General features: G+C 48.2%; 1 pseudogene; it reads left to right on the top strand.

Moving 5' to 3' along the window:
• Window positions 1-4,217: 4,217 nt before the first annotated feature.
• Window positions 4,218-10,813, top strand: LOC130036471 (metallo-beta-lactamase domain-containing protein 1-like; annotated as a pseudogene).
• The last annotated feature ends 178 nt before the right edge of the window (window positions 10,814-10,991 follow it).

Genomic DNA, 10,991 nt, shown 5'->3' with positions numbered 1-10,991 from the left:
TTAACCAGTCATCTGTTCTTGGGCACTCAGGTCTCTTCCAGTTTCTGGCTACTGTAAAGAGTGCTGCAATGAACAAACAAGTGCAGATGTCACTTCAGCTACACATTTTTGCCTCTCTGGGATATATTTCCAGGAGTGGTATTGCTGGGTCAAATGGGAGCTCAATTTCTAATTTTTTGAGGAACGTCCATACTGTTTTCCAAAAGGGCTGAACCAGTCGGCATTCCCACCAACAGTGAAGGAGTGTCCCTTTCTCTCCACATCCACGCCAGCAACGGTTGCTTTTGTTCTTTTGCATGTGGGCCAGTCTCTGAGGTGTGAAATGGTATCTCACTGTGGTTTTGATCTGCATCTCCCTGATGATTAATGATGTAGAGCATTTTCTCACGTGCTTTTTTGCCATTCGGATTTCTTCTTTGAGAAAGTTTCTGTTCATTTCATTGCCCCATTTTTTGATGGGGTTGGATGTTTTCTTCTTGTGGAGTTCAACCAGTATTTTGTATATCCTTGATATCAACCCCTTGTCCGATGTGTATTCGGCGAATATTCTTTCCCATTCTGTAGACTGTCTTTGTATTTTGGTCACTGTTTCTTTGGAGGTACAGAAGCTTCTTAGTTTAAGATAGTCTCATTTATCTATCTCTGTTTTCACTTGCTCAGCCAGTGGCGTGTCATCTTTGAAAATACCATTAGCCTCAATGTCATGGAGGGTTTTGCCAACTTTGTCTTCAATGTATCTTATGGTTTCTGGTCTGATGTTGAGGTCTTTAATCCATTTTGATCTTACCTTTGTACATGGTGTTAGGCAGAGTTCTGAGCCCATTTTTTTGCATGTAGCCGTCCAGTGATGCCAGCACAATTTGTTAAAGAGGCTTTCCTTACTCCACTTCACATTTCTTGCACCTTTATCAAAGATTAGATGATCATATGATTGAGGGGAGATGTCAGTGTATTAAACTCTGTTCCATTGGTCTGCAGTTCTGCCTTTGTTCCAGTACCATGCTGTTTTGATTATTACCGCTTTGTAGTAAAGTTTGAAGTTAGGGAGGTTGATTCCTCCCATTTTCTTTTTCCCAAGAATTGCTTTAGCTATTCATGGGGGTTTATTGTTCCATATAAATTTCAGGAGTGTTTGCTCCATTTCTTTGAAGAATGTCATGGGTATCCTTATAGGAATTTCATTGAATTTATACAGTGCTTTCGGTAGTATTGCCATTTTGACAATGTTAAGTCTCCCGACCCATGAGCAGGGGATGTCTTTCCATTTCCTCATGTCCTCTTTTATTTCCTGAAGTAGCGTTTTGTAGTTTTCTTTGTACAGGTCCTTTACTTCCTTAGTTAAGCTGATTCCTAGGTACTTGATTTTCTGGGGCACAATTGTGAACGGGATTGATTTTTTCATATAGCTTTCCTCTCTCTCACTGTTTGCGTATAGGAAAGCCATGGACTTTTGGGTATTGATTTTATAGCCTGCAACTTTACTATACAAGACTATTGTTTCTAGGAGTTTTTTGCTGGAGGTTATTGGGTTCTCTAAGTATAGTATCATATCATCTGCGAATAGTGAGAGCTTGATTTCTTCCTTTACTACCTGAATGCCCTTAATATCTTTTTCTTGTCTAATTGCTATTGCAAGTACTTCCAGTACTATATTGAACAGCAGTGGAGAGAGTGGGCATCCTTGTCTCGTCCCTAATCTTAGAGGGAAGGCTCTCAGTTTTTCCCCATTGAGGATGATACTTGCTGTAGGTTTGTGGTAGATGGCTTTAACTATGCTGAGGAAAGTCCCCTCTATACCCATTTTGGCTAGGGTTTTCATCATAAAGGGGTGCTGGATCTTGTCAAATGCTTTCTCTGCATCTATTGATATGATCATATGCTTTTTATCTTTTCTTTCGCTGATATGATGGATTATGTTGATTGATTTCCAAATGTTAAACCATCCTTGCATCCCTGGGATGAATCCTACTTGGTCATGGTGTATGATCTTTTTGATGAGTAGTTGGATTCTATTTGCTAGTAGTTTGTTGAGGATCTTTGCATCTGTGTTCATCAGGGATATCGGCCTGTAGTTCTCTTTCTTTGTGTTATGTCTGTCTGCTTTTGGTATCAGTGTGATATTTGCTTCATAGAAACTGTTCGGAAGTGTATCTGATATTTCAATTTCATGGAAAAGCTTAAAGAGGATTGGGAGTAAGTCTTCTTTAAAGATTTGGAAGAATTCACTGGTGAATCCATCCGGGCTAGGGCTTTTGTGCTTGGGGAGAATTTTTATTACCATTTCAATTTCCTTGATGGTGATAGGTCTGTTCAGGTATTCCAGGTCTTCTTGGTTCAGCCTTGGGAGTCTGTAGGAGTCTAGGAATTTATCCATTTCCTCGAGGTTTTGATGTTCCGTGGCATAAAGCTTTTCAAAGTACTCCCTGAGGATCCTTTGAATTTCTGTAGTTTCTGTTGTAATGACCCCCTTTTCATTTCTGATTCGGTTTATTAGGGTTTTCTCTCTCCCTTTCTTTGTGAGTTTTGCTAGGGTCTTATCGATTTTGTTAATTTTTTCAAAGAACCAGCTCTTGGTTTCATTGATCTTTCGGATTGTTTTCTGGGTTTCCATCTCGTTAATCTCTGCTCTGAGTTTTATTCTTTCCTTCCTCCTGTTAGGGTTGTGCTCCTTTTGTTGGTCCTTCTCCAAGTTCTTAAGCTGTGAGGTTAGTTTATTTATGTGGGCTCGCTCCTCCTTTCTGAGGAATGCTTGTAGAGCTATAAACTTTCCTCTTAACACAGCTTTTGCTGTGTCCCATAAGTTTTGGTAACTCGTGCCCTCATTTTCATTTGTTTCTAGGAATCTTTTGATTTCCTCTTTAATTTCCTGTCTAAGCCACTCATTGTTTAATAGCGCACTGTTTAATTTCCATGTGTTTAATTTAGTTTTCTGTTTTTGTGTGTGATTTACTTCTAATTTCAGCGCATTATGGTCTGAGAAGATTGTTGATATAATCTCTATCTTCTTAATTTTATGGAGGCATGTTTTGTGGCTCAGCATGTGGTCTATCTTGGAGAATGTTCCATGTACGCTTGAGAAGAATGTGTATTCAGCTTTTTGTGAATGAAGTGTCCTGTATATATCTACTAAGTCCCTTTCTTCCATTGTTTCCCTCAGATGAAGTATGTCCTTGCTAAGCTTGAGTCTGTTTGATCTATCAAGAGGTGACAAAGCGGTGTTGAAGTCTCCCACTAGTATTGGGACACTAAGAAATCTTTGCTCAATAAAAATATTTTTTCTGGGGCTGGAGAGATGGTACAGTGAGAACTTGCCCACCTTGCACACAGCTGACTGGGGCTCGATCCCTGGCATCCCATAGGGTTCCCCAACACCACCAGGGGCAATTTCTCAGCGCAGAGCCAGGAGTAAGTCCTGAGAATCACCAGGTGTGGCCCCAAAACAAAAATTAATAATTAAATTATTTTTCTTTTTGTCATAAATACCTACAGTGAAGATACCATCCTTGTCTCATATTTATTTATTTTGCATTTTGAGATGTTTTTCCTTTGGCAAAAATCTGACCTGGTCTGACTTTTCAAGTCTCCCTGTCACTCTCTCTGTATCCTCTGTATCTCTCTCCCTTTCTCTCTCTTCCTCCAATAGCCAAAATATTATTGACTTGATTTGTCTCTTCATCTGCCTCTCACCCTGTTTCTGATATATTTTATAACTTGGAAATGTGAGGAGGTGATAGTAACATCTTGGAAATACACCCCCAGAGTACAGGCTATAGAAAATTCTTTGAGATCAGGAATAAACATAGGCTTTTTCTGAACTAATTGTTTGTTTGTTTGGGGGCCACACCCAGGAGTCCACAGCAGAGCATCCACCTCCTTGGTATGATGAGTCGCTCTGGGCGGCTGTTGTCGGGCAGCGCCAGGCTGAACTTCATGGCCCAGGCGTTTACAAAGAACACGGGCAGGCGGCTGAAGGCTGTGCGCAGGAGCGTGAGCAAGTCTCTGCGGTGCCCGGACTCAGTAGTGGGTGTTGGCCAGCTCCACGACCATCAGTGGGTGGGTTCTAGGGTCAGCAGCGCAGACACGGCCTCCAGGATCCCAGTCTGGAGCCGCACGGAGATGGACACGGGGAAGGCAGTGAAGTGGATGCCCGGGGCCCACCACCCTGCAGAGCCCAGCCACGGAGTGTAGGAGGCCACGGGGTGCAGCTGGGCAGCACCATGGCCAGCAGCGACCCCATCTGGTAGGTGAAAATCCACCAGCCTCAGAGATGTAGGGAGACGGGAGGGAAAGGCGGCCAGGCAGCTCATTTCCACACGAGTGATGCCTGAGCACAGTCAGAAGAACCCCTGAGCATTGCTGTGTGACCCCAAAAGGCCCCCTCCAAACGAAGGGGAAATTAGAGAGATGGGTAGACAAATGGAGCTTGTCCTGCACGCAGCTGATGCAGATGATTGATCTTTGGCACCACTGTTCCCACCCACACCCCCCACCCGCAACTGCAAGGGGAACTCCGGAGCAAAGTGTCAATTAGCCCCCAGGTGCTTCCCACCTCCCAAAGAAACAACAGGGAGAGAGAAACCTCAGGGAAGCCAGATGTTACATTCATGAGACACAGGCTATGTTTTTAAAAATATATTCGTCTAATCCAAATAGTCACTAAGAAAGCGAAAACTTGCATGAAAGTCTTGGGATCTTGTGGCGAACGCGCAGGGGACTGGAGGCGGGTGCTGTTATGTGCCGCACTCCAGTTTGATCCGCGGTGCTGTGTGGGACCCCTGAGACGTGGAAAAGTCCCTGGCCACTGCAGGGTGGGTGACCCCAAGTACATTTGGACCGTCAGGCTTGTGATAGATCTCAGGGAGTGAAAGAGAAGGAAGGAAGGAAGGAAGGAAGGAAGGAAGGAAGGAAGGAAGGAAGGGAGGGAGGGAGGGAGGGAGGGAGGGAGGGAAGGAGGAGGAGAAGGAGGAGGAGGAGGGAAGGGAGGAAGGAAAGAAGGAAGGAAGGAAGGAAGGAAGGAAGGAAGGAAGGAAGGAAGGAAAGACATCTGAGAGATGCTCAGAGGCCTAGAGGCACACACTTTGCTTGCAGGACCCCCAGTTCCATCCCCAGCACCACATGCTTCCCTAAGCACCAAACTGAGAGCCATCCCCAAGCATCCCCAAGTATGACCCAAAGACCAGGGGACAAAAAGGAAATAGAGGGGGTTGGGGCAGAAGTACAGCAGGGAGGGCACTTGCATTGCACATGGCCAATCTGGGTTCGATCCCCGGCACCCCATATGTTCTCCAAGCCCTATCAGGAATGATCCCTGAGCACAGAGTCAGGAGGATTTCTCGTGCATCATTGGGCTCAAAAATAACACAAACAAAAATAACACAAACACAACCAAAAAAACCCAAAACAGAAGTAGGGTAAGTAAAGAAGGAAGATAAGAAAGACAAGGGAGAAAAAAAAGGAAAAGTGGAATTAAATTGAGATGAGGGAGCCAAGGTTTGAATGGATTCTCAACACTCACCCAAAGCAAAAAAAGAACGAGAAATTTAATGGAACGTTTCATTCTGAAGGGGGTTCTGCAACAGAAAAATTGTATTAGGTGAAAAGTAAATAAATCTGGTACCAGAGACATTCTACAGGGTCAAGGCTGATGCTTTTGCCTGTGGCCGACCTGGATTTGATCAGCTGCTGCCCTGAGGATCTTGGGTGCAGTCCAGAGGCTCTTGAGCACTGAAGGGTGTGGGGTTTTCACTTGGGGTGGCCCGGGGAACTCCCAGCACTGCAGAGCCAGCGTACCACTCACATTCTTAGGACCTGCACTGCCCCTCTGGCCCTGCTAGTCTAGAACTCCTGGGGAGGATCCTGGAATCATTATTGTTTTTTTGGTTTTTGGGCCACACCTGGTGGTGCTCAGGAGTTAATCCTGGCTATGTACTCAGGAATTACTCCTGGCTGTGCTGGGGGCCCATATGGGATGCTGGGGATCGAGCCCAGGTCAGCTGCATGCAAGGCAAGAGCCCTCCCCTCTATATATTACTCCAGCCAGGATCCTGGAATCATGGTTGGGGTCCCAGACCTCTGGAGCACAGCTTGGGAGGATCCCTACCGACACTTCCAAAAGGCAAAGAAATTGGAAGAAGCAGTGGACATTAACTAATACCAAGGCATCATTGTTCACTCAGAAATTGCAACAGATATTCCAGGTTGATGGAGGATGTGTGAGCATAAGGAGAGAAAGTACGAGAACATGCTACCATCTGCTCAGTTTCTTCCTAAATCGAAAGCTGTTCTCCCCCAAAGTCATACAAAAATTCCCACTCTTTCACAGGTTTTTATCCAAGAGAAAGAACTATTTGCCCACAAACACCTTCTGTTCGTAGCGACGATATTTAGAGTCCCCTCACAGTCTGGAAGTGACCCAGATGGTCTTTGGTCCATCCATTGATTACACAAAACCACTCAGAAACATTTCAGGGAGAAGAGAGAAAAAGAAGAAAAGTGCGTGCCACAGAGGTCGGCTGGGTGGTTGTGCTGGCGAGAGGGGACCAGGGGACATGGGTGATCAGAATGTACACTGGTGTTGGAACATTGCAAGATTGAAATCCACGGTGAAAGCTTTGTGACTGTGTATCTTATGGTGATTCAATTACAAAATTTAAAAATAATAAACAATTATGTCACTAAGCAAAAGAAGCCAGGTACCCACATGCTTTATGGCTCAGAGAAAATCCATCAATCCTTGACTGGGGCTGGTGTAGGAGATGAAATGGCTGCAGGGACTGTGAGAACCTCTAGGGGGTGTGCTTCCACCTCTGGATTGTGATGGAATCACGTTTACCAAAATCGGACCAGTCTGTGAAACAAGCCCCGTTCATTGCACACCTGATTTGCAAAACAGCACCAAAATTCCAGAACCGGCTTAATCAATGGCTAAATAAATAGCAGTGCTCCTACACTATAAAAAAAATCTCCAAACTCAGATCACACGGCTTTGATCTGCTAAGGCAAATAGCTTAAAAAAACAAAAACAAAAACAAAACAAAACAAAAAAATCGCCTTTGTCCTAGAAAAATATGTCCCCGTCTTTCTTACCCGTCTTTCTTACCCTATCTAGCTGACCTATTTTAGAGGTCAGAAATAGTCACTAAAGTCTATGGTGGGCCCCTTCTCCCTCCCCAGATTGTCTGCAGAATCCCCCACCACCCACTGGAGTGGATGAGCTGCAGGTGCAGCTGCCTGGGACCACTCAGAGCAGGAGATGGAGAACAGGCTGGTGCCACTTCCCCTGAGTCCACCGTCTTCAAGTTGAAAATCCAGAGGCTATGCCCAGAACAGGTCCCCGCTGTCAGTCTTGGGTTGATCACAGTGGTCTCTAGCCACCCAAATGATCTCCCAAAAGCTGCTAATGGCATAGATGTCCTGGATGGCACCCCTCAGGTGGTAAGGAGTCTTACCTCCTGGACTTCTGGGATGGGAGGCTGGTACAGGATAGAGGTCAGGCTGCTGTCGAGGTCAGCTTGGACAGAGTTGGAGTTGGAGGGAGGTTATCATGGTTATCATTTTAATTCAGAAAGTTTGCAGGTTGGGCTCGCTTTGGCGGCGCATATGCGGAAAGTTTGCAGGTCAAGTTTTAGAAATACAGTGAAGACAAAATCAGTGGTCAAGAAAGAGTAATTTTTTAGACACAAGAGGGCAGTAGAATAGAATAGAGAAGTGCAAGAGAAGAGAGGAAAGAGAAAGAGAAGAGTGAGAGAGGGAGAGAAAAGAGAGAGAGGGAGTAGAGAGATAATTCAGAGTGCAGGATGCTTGCCTTGCAAATGGCTGACCCAGGTTCCATCTCCAGCATGCCATAGGGTACCCTGAGCACTGCCAGGAGTAATTCCTGAATCCAGAGCAAGGAGTAACCCAGAACACTGTTGGGCATAGTCCCAAACTAACACACAAAGAGACAGACAATAAAGAGAGAGAGAGAGAGAGAGAGAGAGAGAGAGAGAGAGAGAGAGAGAGAGAGAGAAGAAAAGCTCTTCATAGAGGCAGCAGGAGGTTGGGAAGGTGGGTGATGGGAGGGAACCTGGGGACACTGGTGCTGGGAAATATACACTGGTGGAGAGATGGGTGGTGAAATATTATATGACTGAAATAATGAACAGCTTTGTAAGGTTCTATCTCACAGTGATTCAATTAAACAGTTATTTGTAAAAAAAAAAGAGAGAGAGAGATCCCTCATTCTTCTGTAGACACAGAAAAAATCACTACTTATTTATTTTTGCTTTTTGGATCACACCCAGCAATGCTCAGGTGTTACTCCTGGCACTGCACACAGGAATCACTCCCGGTGGTGCTTGAGGAACCCTGTGGGATGGGTCCCAGCAGTGGATAGAACCCAAACACCCTTCCACTACCCACTGTACTTTCATTCCAGCCCCTAAGAAGAAAATCTATAAAGTGTATCCTTGGGGGTCTGATGGGGAAACTCTGGTGAAAGTTATTGTCAAGAGCAACCCCTGAGGAAAGACTCTAGGACACTGGGAAAACCAGGACTCGTGGCCATTCTGATTCCTGGGTGAAGTTGTGGGAGGGCGGGAAGCTGATGCTCCATTACAGCTGCCAGAGAGCCACTGCCCACATGGGAGCTGATTACCATGATGTGCGTGCAGGAGCTGTGGCCGGACTGGACCCCTGGGTGTCAGTGGACAAAGTTTTGTGAACGCATGAAGCATCCATCAGCATCTTGAGCCGCAGTCCCAGTGAGGGCTCCAGTGCTGGGGGATTCAGAGACCCTGGGCCAGAGTGATCCTCAGAGCCCTGCAGGCATGTGGCAGCCACTGAGAGTCTTGAAACTGGAGCTGGGTTTTGAGCATGGTCCTGCGGGTAGAGCTGACCTGGGTTGGATGCCCAGTGACCCATACGTTCCCCGAAGTCACCCAGCAGTGATCCCATAGCACAGAGCCAGGAGTCAACCCTGAGCGCCGCATGCCAAAAACAAAAAAACTGAAGCGAATGGGGCTCTCCAAACCTGCAGTTTAGGAGACAGCCAGTGGTCTTTGCCAGTGGAGAGCAGCCCCTTCTGCTCAAAGTGGAAAGTGTGGTGGAAGCGAATTCCAATGGAGCTGCCGCTTGGCCGCTGGCCGGCCTACGGGACCTCGCCGAGGACAAAAATTCCTCGCTTTTCCATCCTTCTCCCTAATGGAGATCTGACCAGGAAGAAGCGATCAAACGAGACTTACACCCAAGGATAGTAGAGATGTGTACCAGGAGGATTACTCCACAACTTGGAAACTGGCCTCACATGCTGGGGGAAAGGCAGGTCAGATAGAGAAGGACCATCAAGTAAAGGGTGCTTGGTGGGCCTGCTCGGGATGGGAGATGGGTACTGAAAGTAGACTATAGGCTGAACCTGATGGCCTGTCAATACCTATATTGCAAACCCCAACACCCAAAAGGAGAGAGAGACCAAAAGGGAATGACCTGCCACAGAGGCGGGGTCGGGTGGGGGGATGGGGTGGAGGTGGTGGGAGGGATACTGGGATCATTGGTGGTGGAGAATGGGCACCAGTGGAGGAATGGGTACTGGATCATCATATGACTGAAATGTAAGCACGAAAGTTTGTAAGTCTGTAACTGTACCTCACAGTGACTCATTTAAAAATTAAAAAGAAGAGGAGGAGGAGGAGAAGGAGGAGGAGAAGGAGAAGGAGAAGGAGGAGGAGGAGAAGGAGAAGGAGAAGGAGAAGGAGAAGGAGAAGAAGAAGAAGAAGAAGAAGAAGAAGAAGAAGAAGAAGAACAAGAACAAGAACAAGAACAAGAACAAGAACAAGAACAAGAACAAGAACAAGAAGAAGAACAAGAAGAACAAGAAGAAGAAATAATCAAAGGATCAAAGGAGTGGAAGATGTAGAGCAGCCAGAGTCCAAATGAGGAAAATGACATGGTCCCCTTCTGGGTGCACATGGGGGGGTGGTGGGAGTGGTGGACAGTCCAGGCCGGTGCTGCAACCTGGAGAGCAGGGCAGGCACCCGCAATCTATGTTCTTTCTGCAGCACAGCCTTCTCCGGTGATGAGAAGTCTGGTGGGACTGAGCTGCTGCCTGGGGAGATCCTGCTGCGGGTGCCAGGCGGCCCCTGCTCAGTGGTGGTTCTGCTGTGGAGCCCGGGGGGGTCGAGCGGGATGGTGCAGGCTAACTGCTTGGTGACCCTCGTCCTGCCCGTGGTGTGGGCCCGGCCGCAGTCTCGAGATCTGCCCGTCGCGAGGGCGCGGAGACGAAGACGGCGCTGCGGGAGGTGGCCGGTGGCCCCATCCTCTTGGACACGGGGACGGGGGGGGGGCGGGGTGGCGCCCTGGGCTGGGGAGGTGCTGCTGGGGTCCCTGGAGAGGCAGGGAGTGGGCCCAGGCGACATGGGGCTGGTGGTGGGCATGCACGGGCACAGGGACCCCGTCGGGAACCTGGGGCTATTCCCTGGGGCACTCCTGCTGGTGTCCTCCCCAGGGGCCTCTACCTCCCGCACACGCTGAGCAAGGAGCGGCCCCTATGGCTCGGACCCAGGCTCAAGGTGTGGGCCACGCTGGGCCATGGCGGCCAGCGGGACGTGAGCGTGGTGGTGGAGGGCACTGGCCCTGGGCACCCGTGGTGGTGGCTGGCGACGTGTTCGAGCGCCACGGGGACGAGGAGTCGTGGTGGGCGCTGAGCAAAAACCCGGTGGCGCAGGAGCGAAGCCGCAGAAGGGTCCTGGCCACCGCCGACTTGGTGGTTCCCGGCCACGGGGCCCCCTTCCGGGTGATCAGGGGAGCCCCGCGGTCCTGCTGCACGAGTGTCCCGTGAATCTGGCACCGCTAATGGGCACTACGGATCCCGGGGACCCTGCTTCTGCTTCAGGAACTAAGGACCCGGAGGTGCATGGGCCGAGCAGCCAGCGGGTGATGGCCACGGGCTTCAAAGTCTCCTTTGAGGACCGACCCCTCTTTTCTCTCTCATCACCAAGCTGAGTCCAAGGACTGGC

The sequence above is a fragment of the Sorex fumeus genome, unplaced genomic scaffold, assembly GCF_029834395.1.
Source record: "Sorex fumeus unplaced genomic scaffold, SorFum_2.1 ptg000064l, whole genome shotgun sequence".
NCBI lineage: Eukaryota > Metazoa > Chordata > Mammalia > Eulipotyphla > Soricidae > Sorex > Sorex fumeus.
Note: the sequence above shows the minus strand (reverse complement) of the source record. Positions and strands in the feature narration are given on the sequence as shown.